Here is a 19,022-nt window from a genome sequence, read left to right as displayed (position 1 = left end):
TGGCTGGGTGGTGGAGTGTTTAGAGGATGAGTGTGATGTGTAAAGCTGAGGTAGAGGAGCAGAGAGGTGTGTGTGGGAGGAAGGTGGGTTTTCATGCAGTTGGTCTCAGAGCACAGTCAGCAGCTGATTTATGTGTTCTCTCAGTTGGTAAGGAACACTCATGCTGATCTGCTAAATACAGACAGAAACCCAAGCGCTCCATCATCATTAAAGGCTAGATGATGGTGGCATGACCTCACCACGCCAGAAGATAAAAATCTGTTCATGTCCAAATGTCCAAACGACTTATGCTTCATTTGAAAAGAAAGAATCAGACAGCCAGAACATTTAAAGAAAATACTTTATGCTTTTTTAAGCAGTGTTGTTCTGCCAAGTATCATTTTCAGTACATGATTTCCTGTGTTTTAATATAATAGTTCAATAAAAATACTGAGTAACTGACATTCTGACAAAAAAAAGCAGCAGCTACTTTGTTTATTTTTACTCCACTGATAAAAATAATTCAGTCGCAACATTGTATCTTAATCAGAATTCTTTTGGAATCCTTTGAACAATATTAGAACTACAGCTAAAATGATTTAAACTGAAGTGGCATCATATAAAAACTACCAAAATTGATCAAAAGTGACTAAAAAAACTGTTCTAATAAATTTTCCAATACATTTAATTTCAAATAAATGATGTTCTTTTGAGCTTTCTATTTATCAAATAATAAAGTTGTTTAAATGTATGACCGTTTCCACAAAAGTATGAAGCAGCACAACTGTTTTCAGCATTGATAATAATCAGAAATGTTCCTTGAGCTGCAAATCATCATGTTAGAATGATTCCTGAAGATCATGAGACACTGACTGGAGGAATGATGCTGAAAATCATAGGAATAAATTACATTTGACTATATGTTCACATAAAAAACTGTTATTTTGAATTGCAATAAAATTTCAAATTTTTTCAGTTTTTACTGACATTTTTTACAAATAAATGCAGCCTTAGTGAGCAGAAGAGACTTCTTTCAAAAATATCAATATCAACCTCAGACTTGATGAATGATCGTTTATCTGATCGTGAAGTGACTGATAATCATTATGTGTGTCACATGACATGAAAAGGTTTAATGCAAAGAACAAGCTTAACTCAGATACCTGTAACTCAAGCAGAGAAACTGTTCCTTAATCTCTCTCTCTCTCTCTCTCTCTCTCTCGGTTTTCCTGGCACTAGGATAAACATGATGTGCACATTCCTGAGGTTGCTATGGAGACACTAAGAAAGCACAGCTGGACCTGGAGAATATGAGGTAATCCTGAGCCCCAGGGGCTGCTGGGTAAATATTGATCTTGAATAAGAAATAAAACTAGAAGAAATACAGTAAAGAGACAATGAGCAGTGCATGTTTCCCTGTGTGAACAGTAGGTGAACGAAAGCGCAGGAGACTGAGGACAAAGATGATTTCTGAAAACGTCTTGAGCTTGAAACACAGATCACCATAAATCCATTTACAGTAAAACATCACCCCAAAATAAACACAAATAGAAGGTTTACAATGAAGACGGAGGCTGTCAAGCTACAGAAATACTTAAAAAGCACAATAACAGCATCCATACGACTTGTACATTACATATCCATGGAGCGGATGATCATTGAAGGCATATTTTAGAGAAAACATCCATCTCTGTTGCAGAGAAAAGAGCAGCATAAATATTTCACTAAAATTCATTTGTGTTTCAATAAATAGTCAAGGTTTGGAATGACAAGAGAGTGAGTAAAAAATGACAGACTTTGCATTTTTGGGAGAACTGTCCCTTTAAATCAGTATTTCGGTTACATTTTCGGATTATTTATCAAATGTTTTAGCATTTATTTTTATTTTTTAGGTTTGTTTTCATTTTAGTTTAGTTACAGTACGTGCTTTTGTCATTTTTATTGTTTAAAAGAAATTCTATTTAATTTTAGTTTCATTCTGTTTCAGTTAAGTTTTTATTTCACTTTAATTTTAATTTCCATTTTATTTATTTCTTTAATATTTACATTTTATTTTATTCCAGCTTTATTTCAATTAACAACATTTCTGTTTTAGTTAATGATAACAACACACAACATAAAATTCGAAGGTTTTCTATTGATATTTTTAAATAGCTTTTTTATATTTTTAGTTTTCATTTTATTTTCTATTTTCTTTTTTTCAGTTTTTTGTGTAATTTTGTCATTTCTGTAATTGCAGACTGAGTTTGGCTTTGAAATAGTTACACCGCCGGAGCGTTTGCCACCTGACAAAAGTGTGTTTTTCTCACGAGAGCTTTCAGTCGATATCATGCATCACAAAAGCAGATGAAAACCCAACAGAGGCTATCTGAGTCCTGCAGGGAGTGTGGGGTAAAGCCCAGGACCTGCCAGATCCAGTTCTTCAGCCCCAGGGTTTTCCTCCATTTCCTCTCTCCCTCCTTCCCAGCTCTCCAGTCGGGATCATTTCCTCTCACTTTGTTGTTGGAGATCTGCGGATAGGCTACAAAAAAAAATCAGCTATTACTCGACTGAGCAGAATACAAAACAAACAAGAACGTAATCTTGACCGGGGAGAAAGATGGTGATGGTGATGAATTTCCAGAGGGGTGTTAAATGAGCAGTTAACCGCAAGACCAACCAGAAACTCCCACGAAGAGAAGCAATAGAACAATAAACCACCTAAGAGTTAAATATAATGAGATTTTTATATTTAATTTTAGTGATTTTAGTTAAGAAGTGGCTTCAGTGATATTAAGATTTCCGAATTGATATTTTATGCCATTTGAAAAGTGTCCTGCAACCATGAAGGGATAGTTTACCCCAAAAATAAAAGATATAGGATACTTTTTTTTCTTATGTAGAACATTAAAGAAGATTTTTAAGTGAAACACTTGTCCTTGGTGATTAATAAAATGCAAGTCAGCATTTTTGATAATAATAAAAAATGAATTAAAAAAAATTAATATGGCTCCTGATGATATATTGTGGTCTTATGAAGTGAAACGATCAGTCTGTGCAAGAAACCGAACATTATTTATAGCATTATTACCTGTAATACAGAGCCTCAGGGCAAATGAGTGATATCCGGTTCATGAATGAATCATTCTTTTGAACTGACTCTTTTCTTGTGGACTAGATGAACCAGTTCACCAAACCGGACTGAAGCGTATGAAACAGATCTACAAGTTACTCGATCAAATCTCCTTTCAGACGCCTCACAGTCACTTAGAAATGAGTCAAAATCCTGGCATATCTGATCGTGTGATGAATGAATCATTCAGTGCTCCAGTTCCTCTGTGATTTCCCGGTCTCTTACTATGGCTCAGGTCTTCAGTGTAAAGTGTCCTTTCTTCACAGTTTTTTTTTTCACCTGTTTTTAAGTCCATTCACTTCTTCTGATGTTTATAATCTCAGTTTTATCACACAAAATCACAGTAAATGAGCATCTCCCAGGTGAGATCAGTAATGTGTTTCGTCAGATGCCGATGTTGTCTGGTTTGGTGTTAAGCATCTAAACTGCTGTGTTTCCTCTGGGATGGTTTCATAATGCATTTGGGCCACAATGCAACAATAAATAGGAAATTAATCATTAGATTAATGGATAGATTGTCATTTACTCACCCTCACGTTGCTCTAAATCTGTATGGATTTCTGTGATCTGTTTAGAAGAATGCTTTTCAATAAAATCAATGTATTCGAGCTCTGAAACAGTAGTCCATACAACTAATGCATGATATTTTAAGACTTTTATACAGCAATACCATTAACAAGCAAGTTAAAACACTTCTCCGATTATCAAATCATCCATCTAGGACTTTTAGCACGGTATCTTTAGGCCTTCAAAAAGGAGACAGATAAATGACCTGCTCTGAGATCTGGAGCTTTAACCCCTTACTAGTAACCCCCCTTTTTTGGCATGGAGACCGAAATTACATACCCAAAATAAAAAGGTTTCTGCTCATGATTCTTTCTCACTAGATACATAACCAACCTTTATTCACAAAGCTGACACTTTAAAGTTTACTGTTCAGGAATCAGAATCACTCAGACTGTTATGATAATAGAGATATATAAGCTCAAACATAAAAACAAAAATAAAAATATTAAAAACATATGTTTTAAATGTATTTAAAAAAATGTTGATGTAGGAAATGAGTTTGAAAACACAGTGTAGCTAAGGCCACAAGTCTTCCAAGACTTCATAAAAAATTTCATAATCGAATCTGTAAAACTGTGAATTTTATGAAATATTTTCTAAGGCCATGTCATGTGTGTTTTTAGAGAAGGCTCATCAGATTGATTTATGGCCCTTGTCATCTCTGTAAGATCTCACATGTAAACTCTCCTGTGCTCTTTGTGTATGTTTCACTGTTGAAAACTGCCCGAATCATGATTGTATTGTTCTCACCAAACGGTTCTTTCACACCTCCGCCAAGTATGACACATTATCCGCATTATTCTTTTATCATTATTCTTTTGTTTTTATTCCACCTTTATTAGCCTTGATTGTGGTTTTCAGGCTTAACAAAGCAGCGATCTCACTTCAGTCTCTCTTTGCATTTAGCCCTTATTTATCAAAAGTCTTACTATAAAAATACAACAAAACATTTTCTTACGACCTTACGTGAATTATTGAGACAAAAATGCATTATGAAGAAGAAAAGCACCTGCTATTAGAAGCATTGGTGCTAACGTTAGCATCAAGCTACATCTGACAATTTATGAAATTATTAATACACTTTTACTCAAAACTCACTTTAAACCCCGATCGAGTGTTTATAATAACTTCCTTTAGCGATCAGGGGTGGAATTTGGTCGTTTACTGTTGTAAAAATATGTTATTTGTAGCCTTTTTCATCGCTGCACAAGTTAGCATTTCCGATGTACATTTTCGATTTTTTTTAGAAAAACGCCCCAGATCTCAAGAAATTCTCATACCAAGCTTTACTATCGTAATCGCGGGTTTATTATTCGGATATTTTGTGTGTACAGAGGTGTTTCAGTGTTGTTTTGGCCAGATAACTACCAGGAAGTGTGCAGGAAGCATGTGACACGATGGGGCGGTGTCCAGATATTACACTCTCAGATCGCTGGGAGAGGCTGTTTATCATCTGATCGCGTAAATCCGTGGAAAATGAATAGAAATGACGATTCTGTCTGAAGAAATATGAAGTAAACATCAGTAAATATATCCATATATCTCCGCAGATATGCATCTTTGGTCTGTAAATCCTTATTGACGCTGTTCAGTGAGTCTATGTGAACACAAATAAACCGCTCTTGACGTGACTGAATATGAGGGAGTTGTTAATTTCTATTCAAAATGTGGCATAATACGGATTTATTATTTTGCACTCCTGACATAAATCACTAAATATCTGTCACTGCAACAATGTTTTATCAAAATATTGGTCAAATATCGAAGCTTGAGTCTTTAAACTTTCCATTGATGCACAGTTTGTCCAGATGAAGTAAGACAGTGATGTTTAATGTGCTGTGAAAGTGAAACAATAATAAACTGGGGCCGTCAGCGATGTTTGCACTCAAAGGGGAAACAGCAAAGAAACATGAAACTGGATGTTTTAAAGGACTTGAGAGAAGACTAGTGTGCTTCAGGACGGCTAATGATCCTCATAAGGATGTGAGCCAAGTAAAACCAGTAATATAGTGACTGTACCTCACAGTAATAGACTGAAGGACAGACAATATATCTGGTCTAGATAGCAGTTGTGAGTATAGAGCGAGATCTTCAACTATCATTTACAGAATAGTTACTGTTAAGTATTGTAATGTGCTGCCTGAAGCTGCTTAAGTAGAAAATGCACAAAAAGCAAAGCACGATTTATAGATATTGTTTAAAATTGTTGTGCTATTTAATTGTTTACATCTTTAATCCTTAATATTCTTGACTAATCAAATAACATCAGGGAGCCAAATAAAAGTTTAGAAAGACGCCATTGTTTAAATGTTTGGGTTTAGACTATTAAAGGGAAAGTCATTAATTACTCGCCCACATGTCATTCTGAACCCATATGACCTTTGTTCATCTTCACAACACAAATTAAGATTTCTGTTCATTAAAGAATCCTGAAATGCTTCACAACTGTTTTCAACATTGATACTAATCAGAAATATTTATTGAGCAGCAAATCATCATATTATTCTGATTTCTGAAGATCGTGTGACTCTGAAGACTGGAGAAATGATGCTGAAAATACAGTTTTAATTACAGGAATAAATTACATTCTAACATATAATACAGCAGATATTTTAAATTGAAACAATATTTCAAAGTTTTACTGTTTCTACTGTATTTTTGAACAAATAGATGCATCATTGTTGTGCAGAAGAGATTTCTTTCAAAGACTAAAAAATCTTCCCAACACTTTTAAAAATAACGTTTCCAGAACGGCTTTTCATCACAATACCTTAAAAGTTTTTAAAGGAACTTTTTTTCAGCCCCACCGCCAGATTCCTCGGCCTGCTTGTAAAGCCTCTTTTAGAGAAACCACACTGTTTAATATCCACAGGCTTGGTGTGAGATTTTGAGAGTTTACATGTGTACACATTTGTGTGCAACCTTTTCCAGATAGAAGAAGAGAGACCTGCTGAAAGAGCACACAGCAGTCAGAGATCACTGGCGTGATTAATGCTGTTTGCTAAGGGGCTGAGATTTGAACAAGCTCCAAACAAACATTTCATGTGCTTGCATACAATATGTTTCAAGCCTTAAAGGATCATTTTGCCAATATTCAGACAGCTCTGTATTGTAGAAAATAAAACCTAAATAATCATGTGTATATATATATATATATATATGTATGGAAATGACAAATCACATTTAATGTAAAAAGCAAAAAAAAAAAAAAAAAATTGTTCACTTAAAATAAAGTTTAAATAAAAAAAAGTTTAAACTAGTCCTAGTTGAAAATGACTTACTGAAAATAAATAAAAACTCAAATTTAACCTACCCTAAAGCTAAAAATTAAATAAAACATGAAAAATAATATAAAAAATAACAAGCAAAATGCAAATTTTTTAAAATTAAAATTAGAAATTAAAATACCAACTGTAAATATATAAAAAACGAACACAGGATATATATATATATATATATATATATATATATATATATATATATATATATATATATATAGCACAGAGTTTTATTAAAAAAAGTTTTTTTAAAAGGTTTATTAAAAACCAATCAATTACCCCTTTAATATATTGCAAAAAAAGTAAAGCATATATAATAATATATTTAATATATACTGAGATATTTTGCTTAGGGAAAATATCCTTAGGGAGATATGAAATTGCCCCACCATTTTATCCCAACTATAATGCACACTCTTAAACATAATGCCCTTTATTGTCATCTGTGGTTCCATGAAGAACTTTTAACATCCACAGAATCTTCCCACTCCACAAAAGTTCTTCACAGTGGAAAGAGGTTCTTTAGATGTGAAACATGCCTCTTCTAAGAGCTGTTTACTGAAAGGTTCTTTCTGGAACCCAAAATAGTTGTTCTATGACATCACTGCAAAAAAAAACCCCTTTTGGAACCTTCGTTTTTAAGAGATTACATCACAGCATTCTGAACTTCCAAAAAGGCGGGGCTTAATACAGTGACATCATAATATAAAGTTCTATACAAATCTAGCGTTTTATCTATTTTTTCTGTTGCCGTTTACTGTGTTTGGAGACAGAGACCTGGCTTCTAGGCTTTGCCACCTTCCCACTGTTTCCCTGGATTACTAGCTGCCGTTCCCCAACAAAGCCTGAAGGATGTTTGCACAGCTGGGTGACCAGAGAGAGAGAGAGAGAGAGAGAGAGACTCCATACCCCTAAAGTATCAAACCGTCCAATTCCCCGCTCGCCACTCGCTGTGTTTTTTCAGCGCCAGTGTAAAAGGTGCAGCTCTGCGTCAGTGTTTATTTGCTCAAAAGCATGACCCAACTGTGACATAGTTCAGGATTATTTAGAGAACCTGCTTTGTTCGTCACAAAGATGAAACTAACCGCTATTTTAGTTTCCAGTACTGTCTTTATTTTATTTGAATTGCAGTTTTCTCATCTCCCAAGAATGAAATCAGCCTCTTTTATAAGTCTTGATTTATGACGACGTGATCCTCTGCATAGTTTGGAAATTTGAGCAAACGTCAAGGGAATGTTATTGTTTTGGCTTCGTTTAAAAAGATCATTGCGACCCATCATTAACTAAAGCAGTTTCATAAGGACCAATAACAAATTACAATGACCCTCTAGTCTGAACATTCAAAACTTGCTGACAAAACACATCATGCTTTGTGGAGTCTGTAAATACATTTTTGATTGGACAAACACTGAGAGCAGACCTCATGACATTACTATTTAAGCTCCGCCTTTCGAGACTTCCCGGAAAATTCCTATTTATGCTTAGAAGTCATATATGCAGTGATGATGCATCTTTTAATTGGAATAAATCATGTAGATGCGCTGTTCCTATGAGCAAACAAACTTGCTGTTGTGGTGGCAGTGGGCTGAGGTCAGTTTGGGGCTTTTCGCACCTCTGCAGCTCCCTGGATCCGTTCGGCAAGGAGCTGCAGGAAAAATCCCAAACAGATGTCGTTCATAAAACACTTCGGAGCACGCCACATGCACACGGCTCTGAGCGCAACCCAACACGGCCCTGCTAATGCTCAGGAAATATTACATCACCGAAAACTAAACGGGTGGGTGTAAATATATTTTCTTTTGACCAGTTAACAAACTTAAGACCCAAATTCCTCCCAGAATTCCCCTCTTGAGTAAAATGCATTCTCGTTTCCTTCCTGCTGGCCGGAAAAACATTGGAAATACCCAAATTGCAAACAAAATATCCACATTTAATGTCATCTCATTTGGTGGTGTTAAACAAGCAGTGCTTTTCTTTTTAACTAAATATTAAAACATTTTTATTAACTAAAATAAAGCTGAAAATAAAATATAAATATTAAATAAAAAAAACTTAGAATTATTACATTGACATCTACAGCTGAAATAAGTTGAAGCATTAAAATGACTGACTGGAAGTAAATTAAAACTTAAACTGAAATAAAAATGACATGTTGACAATGTACTGTATTAGTATAGTTTTTAAGGCAAGCATTAGTATTGCTTATAAAAACACAAGATAAAGTAAGATTACTTCACAAGTAATTAAAGGGGGGGTGAAATGCTCGTTTTCACTCAATATCCTGTTAATCTTGAGTACCTATAGAGTAGTACTGCATCCTTCATAACTCCAAAAAGTCTTTAGTTTTATTATATTCATAAGAGAAAGATAGTCTGTACCGATTTTTCCCAGAAAACCACGAGCGTCTGTAGGCGTGACGTGTGGGCGGAGCTAAAGAATCACGAGCGCGAATAGGCTTTTGCGTTGAGAGCGTTTGGAAGCTGTGACACCGTGAGGAAAAAAACATCCAAAACAAACCATGGCTAACAGTCAGATTCAGCGTATATTTATGATCCAGAAGCTGAAACTGAACGAGAGCAGCATCAGCAACGACTCGCTCCGAGCGGGGCTCGAACCCGGGTCTTCGGCATGGGAGGCGGACGCACTAACAAGGAGGCAGAGATATTTGAAGCAGTTTTACTCACCGCCTGCGGTTCCAACACACGATCGTGGCCCTTTTTCGTTGGGACTGCATTATCTTTAAGAAATAAACAATATGCAAATCCGTCGTCAAACTGGGCCTTGTTTGTAAAACAAGCATCTTCTAAATGCAGGGACTCCATCCACTGGTCCTTTAATGCTGTTTTTTTTTGGTAATCTGTGCAGGGTTGTCTTGCCCTGGCAACCAAAAACACACTTCTTTTGTGACTTTTCGCGACGCTCTCGCTCTGATCAGTGAAGTCTGTTGTGCTCTCAGTGCTGTGCTATACGGGAGCGCGCTCTCTTCCGGCAGAAGTGTCTCAGGACCCATATAAGGAAATTCCGCTCCATCTAACGTCACACAGAGCAAAACTCGAAAAAAACTTTCGAAAAACTTGTGACAAACCGAAAGGAGTATTTTGGGAACAGAAATACTCCTTCAAACGTACAACTTAATTTTTGAAACTTTGTCCACGTTTAGCATGGGAATCCAACTCTTTAACAGTGTAAAAAACTCAGTATGCATGAAATAGCATTTCACCCCCCCTTTAAAAGTAGCTACTCAAAAGTAGTTGTGCAATCTTATTTTATATTTTGAATATATTAAGCAAGACCCTAGCAACTACACAACACTGTGCCAACAAAACTCACTGCTAAGCATTACACATTTTCTTAAAAGAAATGGGAAAACTAGTTTATTTATAACAAATGTTAGTGAAAATTACATTTCAAGACTTGTATGGAAAAGGCTTTATAAAATGCACTTTTCTCCAACTAACAGTCCTCAAACATCTCTGGCTTGCAGTACAAAACTCAACCATAATGCATGGAGAAAAACACACACACACACACACACACACACAAGTGCAGAAATTCAGCCTCGCCTCCGGAGGACCCGGACCTCGAAGCTGAGATATTTACAAGCAGTTTATAACAAATCAAAGCGCTTTTCGTTTCATGTATCATTTGAAGTCTTTTGGCACATCAACGCACAGTTTGTTGAATTTCTCTGAATTTCCCCAGATATCATCCCACTGGCTGAGAGTTTGGCAAACTAATCGTCAAAGCACTCTCCATCATCTCTGGAGCACCTCTGGGACGTTATATAGAGGCTGAGAGCCAGATCCTTCTGGATGAGAGACGGCTGAGCCAGTCGTTGTTTTGTCAAGAGCAGAAGAACATGCTTGGATGAAGGAAACAGGAGACAGATAATTTGCAAAGAGCTACGAAAGACAACACTGCAGCATTTCCACTTTTCCCAGATATTTAACTTCACATCAGAGTCCGTGCTGGCCAGATTTGTGCCAGATTTGTCAGGCACTGGTGGCCGACAAGAAATGTTGTTTTTGGATTTATGCCGTGGCCTTCGAATGAATGCTCAACCTACGCCGTACGTCTGCCAACATAAACCCCCAAAGCCACAGCCCTCACACTGCTGACGGCCAGAGATTAATCGTGAAGGCCCAACATGAGGCAGTTTATCAATGGCCGCTCTAATGCGTGGGCTGTGGCGAGGAAGGCAGGGTGCATCATGGGAGCCGTGCCACTGGGAAAAGAGTGGTAGAAAGTGCGAGAGAGGATCTGGGTAAAAACACACTCATGTGCAAAGCATGGGAAACGCTGCAAATAAATCTGTCTTATGAACTTGTAAATACCAGTAACTGATCTCACTGGCTGCAGAAACTGAGAGAGCAACATCCCAGAATAATCACATACATCAGTAAACAAAGAGGGTTCTCAAGAATACAAAACACTGAATGCACACAAACACTGTCACGAAATACTATGGCAGAAAGGCTTGAGTTTCCAGACCTGGCAGCTCCGCCCCCTCACACAAGACTCCGCCCACTGACGTTCTCACTCCTTTGATGACACAAAGCTCCTAGTTTGGATAGTTAACATGGGACAGTTTTTACTATAAAGTTAAAACTATAAAAATATGCTGTCAAGATGGAGGTTTGAACTAAGCGAGTGTGAGCGAGCCTATAGTTCAGTGTGAACACAGACAGGCCTGGACCAACGCGTCCCAACATTAACTCAGGTGGCTCACGAACAGCTAAAACTGGCCATTTCCCATGCATCGTTAAACTGTGGACAGTATTAAAGGCTTGGATATTTACAGGCATTGATGAAGCAAAACTCCCTGCCATGATAGCACCGATAGCTGTGACTTGTTCACATTTTGGCTCTCTTGGTGGAAGTTTGGGTGTCACCTCATTAAACATTTTATCAACCTGACATTCTCATGTTTTTTTATATGATACAAGCAAATGCTCTCATTAAAACGTTTTTTTTCACTAGTGCATTTAAAAAAGAGCAGAAAGATGCTGTAAATGCTGTCTCTCAGTCTGGCACCTGAGTTTTTGGCCTTTATTTGTTTGCATTCACGTTTGAAGTGTCACCGTCCCTTTTGTCTAAGTGTCCACTTCCTGAGCTGAAAACGGAGATTTCTCTGATGGGATCTAACTGTCCCACGCTAGGCTACACAGGTGTACGAAACCTGCCCTTCACCCTCATTTATTCTGCTTCGAAAACACATAAAATGTCAGGCGTTTCAACACCGGCTGAAACAGGCTTTGGAAAAAGGTCCAAATAAAAGGTATTAGAAGTGGAGAGGAAAGTTTTCCGTTGTAAATTTTAAGGGGGGGCGAGGTACGGTTCGGGCCCAGAGCGTTTGATGACTATGAGAGCGGCAGAGAAAGACTTCAGCTGTGTTTGGCAGAGGAACCTCAGAGACAAACGTTAAAAGATGAAAGACGGGTCAGGACTCCGCGTCTATAAAACAGATCGGTTGCTGTCTGTAGCTTCAGCGATGGGCACAATGCTGATTATTACAACCCTACTGCTGGAAAACAAACTGATAAACAGAAATAATCAGCTTTTCTGGCTTCAGACATGATCAAATGTGCTAAACGTAGCTAAGAATACAATATTAGAATACATTAGAAGCTAAAAGCATTATACAATTTGGTTGAAATATGCCATAAGGACTTTAAGAACTTTGTTTACGAATGCCATTCTGTCAACATGAAATGAAATTTGAAATCCATTTTAGATGATAAAAAGAAAATCCATTGAGATTTGATCCAGATTGTGATCGTGGACTCAACGTATGCTAAGGAATTGGAAAATAGAATTAAATTAAATAATTAAAAGATAAATCAATAGAGCATCTCAACAAGAATCTCAAACGTATGCCAGTGGTAATACTTTTTATTATTATTCATTATTATTATTAGTAGTAGTAGAAAAAAAAATATATATATATTAGTAGTTAAAAAAAAAAAGTGCAACAGTAGCCTAAAAATAGCCTAGAATATTCTTGGTCTTATTCTGCATGATTCACATGTCATTTCTAATTTCTCAATATTTCTAAGTCTCTCTCTGTCTCCATATATAATGAATACATACATTTATTTTAATTCAATTCACTTAACTTTTCAACATGGCTCTCGACATATGCCAAATGATAATGATACTTTTCTAAATCTAACAATTAGAAAATCAGTTTAAGTTAAAATTGTACATGATTCATATGTGCATGTCTGCTTTTTCACATCAAACCTTTGGAAATCATTTCACTACTGGGAAAAGCAAAATGTGTAAATGCTGCATCGCATACAACACTAGCCTAAAAATATTTTGATTCATCAGTGCATGCATGCTTGAATGAATGAATAGATAAACGCCTATAATATTCTTATATCAGTCTTATTTTTTGTATGATTCTCCTGTGCAGACCATTGCTGAAAAAATGACAATAATAAAATAAAAATAAAACTAATATAAAATATAAACAATTCCAGTTCTGATGGATAAAATAACATTCGGCCTTATTTCTCTCTGAAATGTCACATTACTGAAGTCAAATGGATTGTGAATAGTGTTTATTGTGGCTAGAGAACACTGAAAACAGAAAGGCAGCATCACTTGCACTTACAGACACATGCTGATGTGATCACTGGACTGATAATGTGCTGGTTACAGGACCAGAGACCAAGAAGAGAATCGGGGTGGAGGGACTCGTTTTACAGAGGCACAGGGCAAAGTCTGGACAGGCTATTACACACACACACACACACACACACACACACAGGAGGGCAGACATCTGCACCTGCGGCTCTGACCCGTCTCTGAACGTCTGCTGCTGTCATTATGTGAGGTCAGGGAGTGTCTCTGCCAGCGTGCCAACCATCAAATAATCACAGCCTGTGTCCATGTGCCCCGCTTCACTCGTCACATGATATAATTATTCATATAAAAACAACCGCAGCAGTATAAACACAACAAACCTGTAATATCTGAAGGCACCACAAGAATCCAGAAAATCCCATGCAATGCCACACGAGAAGAGAAACACAACACATTCAACACTCCAAAATCACCCCACACGGATCGCAATGCTAACAAATCATGCACATTCTCCAGAAACACATCATAACAGTACATCTTTGGTTCTTTCCAGAACGATGACACATTCTGACAGCTACAGCATTCGGACCGGCTGGGCGAATGTCAAACCACTGAAGATGACTTTCACTGCATGACCGCCGGCCTGATGCTGTTCGTCTGCAGCAGAGCCGTGCAACTGTGGTTCCAGCATGAGGTCGCGACCGCCGCAGAGGTCAGCAGTGAGATATTTGGAACCATTACATCATCTTCATCTTGCATTTGAATGAGGTTCAAACCTGCATTATTTTCATTATTGTTCAGAGTGGGTTTTTGAGTTGCATGTTGGACATGGTTTCTAGATGCTCTCAATGGTTGCTAGGTGGTTGCTTACTGGCCTGAGTAAAATGAGTCCACCCTCAAGTCTCAGTGATTTCTAATCTTGTAAATATGGATCAGGCCCCTCCTTCATTTGTGTCTGTAGCACAAGCAGAGCAGGGCTTGCACGACAACATCCTGTTAAAAAACATGATATAACTTATAACATAAACATATAGCAACATAAATAACATAAAATATAACATAAAAACAAAACATAACATAACATAACATAAATATAACATAACATATAGGGCATATAGCATAACATAACATATAACATAACATTAAAATTAACCTAACAACATAGCATAACATGCATATAGCATATAGCATATAGCATATAGCATATAACATATAGCATAGTATATAGCATAACATAACATAACATAACACATATGACATATGGCATGACATAATATAAAAAATAAACATAACATAACAACATATAACATAAATAAAAAATAACATTTAGCATATAACATACAACATATAAAACATAAAATAATATATAACAAGCATAACATAACATAACATAAGATAAGAACATATACCATAATATAAAAAATATAACATAACATAACATAACAACATATAACATAAAATCAAGTAAAACATAACATAACATAACATAACATAACATAACATAACATAACATATAATTTATAACATAACATAACATAACATATAATATATAACATAACATAACAAGATAACAAACATAACATAACATAACAACACAACACAACATAACATATGTAACATAACATAACAACATAACAATAACAACACAACACATCACAACATAACATAACATACAACATAACATAACATAACATAACATAACATAACATAACATAACATAACATATAATATATAATATAACATAACAACACAACATTACATAACATATATAACATAACATAACATCACAACACAACACAACACAACATAACATAACATAACATAACATAACAACATAAACATAACATAACATATAATATATAACATAACAACACAACACAACATAACATAACATATATAACATAACATAACATATAATATAATTAGCAGCTTAACATGTTATAAGAAGGGTTGCCGTTCTAAACAAACAACCAAATAACATCTTAAACTGGCCTAAGATAGTTTGACAGTTTACTTTATTTTGTTATTAAAATAAAAATGGGAAAAAAAGAAAAAAAAACTAACAGCTTTAAATGTTAAAGGTTTTGCTGATCTAGTCGAATCTGGGATAGTTTAGTCTAGAATAAAAAATAAAAAAAACAATTTCAAATTTTTTATTTTTTAAAAATACAATAAAATATCAGCCAAAAGCTTAAAACTCTGGCCCAAGATGCGCTGGTCTACTTATAAAGAAATGAATTAAATAATTTAACTAATTTCTTAAACTGACAAGATAGTTTGCAGGATCTGGATCTTCCACGCAGAACATCTGAAAAGTGTCCGAAACACTCTGAATCTTCGTAAGCAGACCAAGTTCAGGTTAGGAGACTCAAATCTCTCTTTTCACTTTCAAACCTGAAGGTTGGTGTTAGTAACAGTGTAAGAGCTGCTGATCTGTGTCTGAACGGTTGGTTTATTGGGCACCAATGTGGGGCCGGTTCTCCCAGGAGCCTCTTTCTCAGTGTGACGTCTCCGTCAGGCCTGAAAGAGAAATGGAGAAAACAGAGGTGCGTTAGCTAAATCTGTCAACCAAACAACTGTCACACACATACATGTGTATTAACCATAGCTCAGAGGTTAACCTAATAATGCTATACATCATGTAAGTATCAACTTTTGTCTCAGATGTTGCATCTTAAACTCCTAAGGTGAAATAAAAATACAAACAAAAGTCAAAAAATGGTTATTCAGTAAGAGTGTAAGGCTTTGATATTAAGTAGGATGGCAGCTCAGATCATTTGTGTTTGGGAAATGTTAAGTGTTTGAGTTCATATTATCTTGTCGCATTTTGAGACATTGTTGTATAGATGTTTTCTGGTGACTTTTTCACTGAAGAAAAGTCTGTCTCCACTTGCTCTTGATTTAATCTCATTACATTCTTTGGCGAACAATTACATTAAAGGTATTTTTTCCTGTTAGTGTTTATAATGCTAACAATAATCTATAAGCTCACATTAGCATGTAAATCACATGTTTCCATGTGCTTTCTTTCACATGAAGCCGGGTGCTGTGTAACACAGAAAGAAACGTCCCGGGTGTTTTGCGCTGCCACAGTAATTCATCTCTAATGAATGAAAGGTTGAACAACCCTTCGGCCCGGCGTATATCTGCATGAGAGGAGTGCCGTAGATCCCCGCGCCCCAGAGACCCCAGGATTTTGATGTTCCTTCCCAAACAGAAAGGATAAATCTCACACTCCTCCAGAGCTGCTTGTTTTCTGCTCACCTCCAGAGAAAAACACCCACGGAGAGAGAGTGGAGAAATGAGAGAGACATGTTACAGCATTACTTAGATTTTTACTTCAATGCACTTTTATATTGTTCAGTGGTTATTTTATAAACTGCATAGCAATCACCCTGGCACCCACTCAAGCATCATATCAAGCATATCACATAAACCCTTGGTATCACTCGAGACCACTTAATTCCCTCAAAACACTTTAGCATCTGCATAGTAACACCCTGAAAACCTGACAACCACAGCATCATGGAAAAATCTAGGTACCGCATTAAAAGGCTGTGCATCAGCACTATAGGGCGCTCTTGACACAATAAAGCTTTGTCTAGACGACTTTAAAACCATCGAATTCCTGCAGATTAGAAGCTCCAATTAGTCTAGTAGAGTTGGCAGAGGTACAGGAGACAGAGACAGGCCTCTAAAACTGTGTCAGGTTTGTGGAGAAAAACATGCATTAAAACTACACTGGAAGAGAGATGTCAACAAATGTTATAGAAAAGAAAAAATATAGCCGAGTCAGAGTCTGCAGAGGCAGGAGGGGCTGTTTATTTGTGTCATCATCAAGAGCGACTGGTAGGTACTGTACAGCGCAGGATGATACTGCTGGAAGGATATATGAAGGATTATTTTGTAATGACACACTGGATTTCACACCAGTGGGACGTGTGTGAGATGACTATGACACACACACACACACAAACACACGTGTGGGCTGATCGCAGGTAATGCCCCTGTGTCACTGCAGCAGAAACCACATTGAGATGAGAGCAGGGCAGCTATCATGGAAACCCAACCAAACCACGGTAAATGTGAGAATATAAAAGCAGCGGGGAGATAATAAAGATAAGCAAAAGAAATGAGCACAATGAATTCTTTCCCTCGTGTTGATCTAAACCCGAGTGAGACACAAGAGGAGAAATTTAAAAAAATAATATATTTTTATACACTCAAAAAACACATTGAACATACACACAAGACAAATACAAAAATAATAAAAATAAACAATATAAATTGAATATAGTCCAATAAAATACAGTCCAACTGACTCATGCAGTATTTTCCAAGTCTTCTTGGAAAAGTGACATGCCAGTTTCAATATGCAGAAGTGCAAATAAAATAAATTAAACAACATAAATACAGCAAAATAAATAGTAAGTAGTCTAATAAATATTATCCAATTGACTCATGCAGTTTAATGCAAGTGTTCCTGAAAAAGTGACATGCAAGCTTCAATATGCAACAGTGTAAATAAAATTAAATTAAATTAAATTAAATTAAATAAATTAAAAACAATTAGCTATTATATTTATTAGAGAGCAAGAGAGTATTCTTAAAAAGTGACAAAATAATAAAAATAAAATATATCATAAAATAAAAACTACATAAAAATAAAAAATAATTATTAAATACATTTTCCTTTTTTATACATTCTTTTTATAATAAAAACATAATAATAAATAGTAGATATAACATAATATATTCATACATAACAAACAGTCTTCTTGGAAAGCAGTTTTAATATACAGAAGTGTAAAAAAAATAAACAATATAAATATAAGAAAATAAATACTATTATGGTCTAGTTGATTCATGTCTTTTTGGGGAAAAGTGACATGCCAGCTTCAATTTTTCTAAAACTATATAAATATAATGAGATAAACTGTCTAATAAGTATAGTCCAATAAATGTGCAAAAAGTATAAGTGTTAATCACTGTGACTGTTTATTAAATGTGCTGCTTGAAATGAAACTTTTGACTTGGTATAACTAAAAATGAAATTATAGAATCATTTTGTGCTCTGGAAATTGCTCTTGAAAGTGCTAAAGACTCTTGTAAGTGACATGAAAACTAGTCTTAGAGGAGCAATTTTCTATCTGAGATGTTCGCACGTGTTGATACAACACATTTACGCCCTCTTGTGAACTCCATGAACACACACTTTTGCTTTTAGCTCTGATTTAGGTTAAAAACCAAATAGATCTCACAGACTTACAGTAAACTATAATGATAACTATAATTATTAGCTGTAAAATCATTGTAATTCTAGGAGAATATGAACGCTCACACCAGAACTGTAGTGATAAAGACACTAAATCAATTTTAATATCACCTGAATCATTTAGAGAATTTTTTTATTGTTATTTTTTTTTTCAGCTGATAATGTTACAAACTTGACAGCCAATCAGATCCACCCGATTTTAAGGAGCTCATGCATTTAA

This window comes from Carassius auratus, chromosome 44 (genome assembly GCF_003368295.1).
Source record: "Carassius auratus strain Wakin chromosome 44, ASM336829v1, whole genome shotgun sequence".
In the NCBI taxonomy this organism is placed as follows: domain Eukaryota; kingdom Metazoa; phylum Chordata; class Actinopteri; order Cypriniformes; family Cyprinidae; genus Carassius; species Carassius auratus.
Note: the sequence above shows the minus strand (reverse complement) of the source record.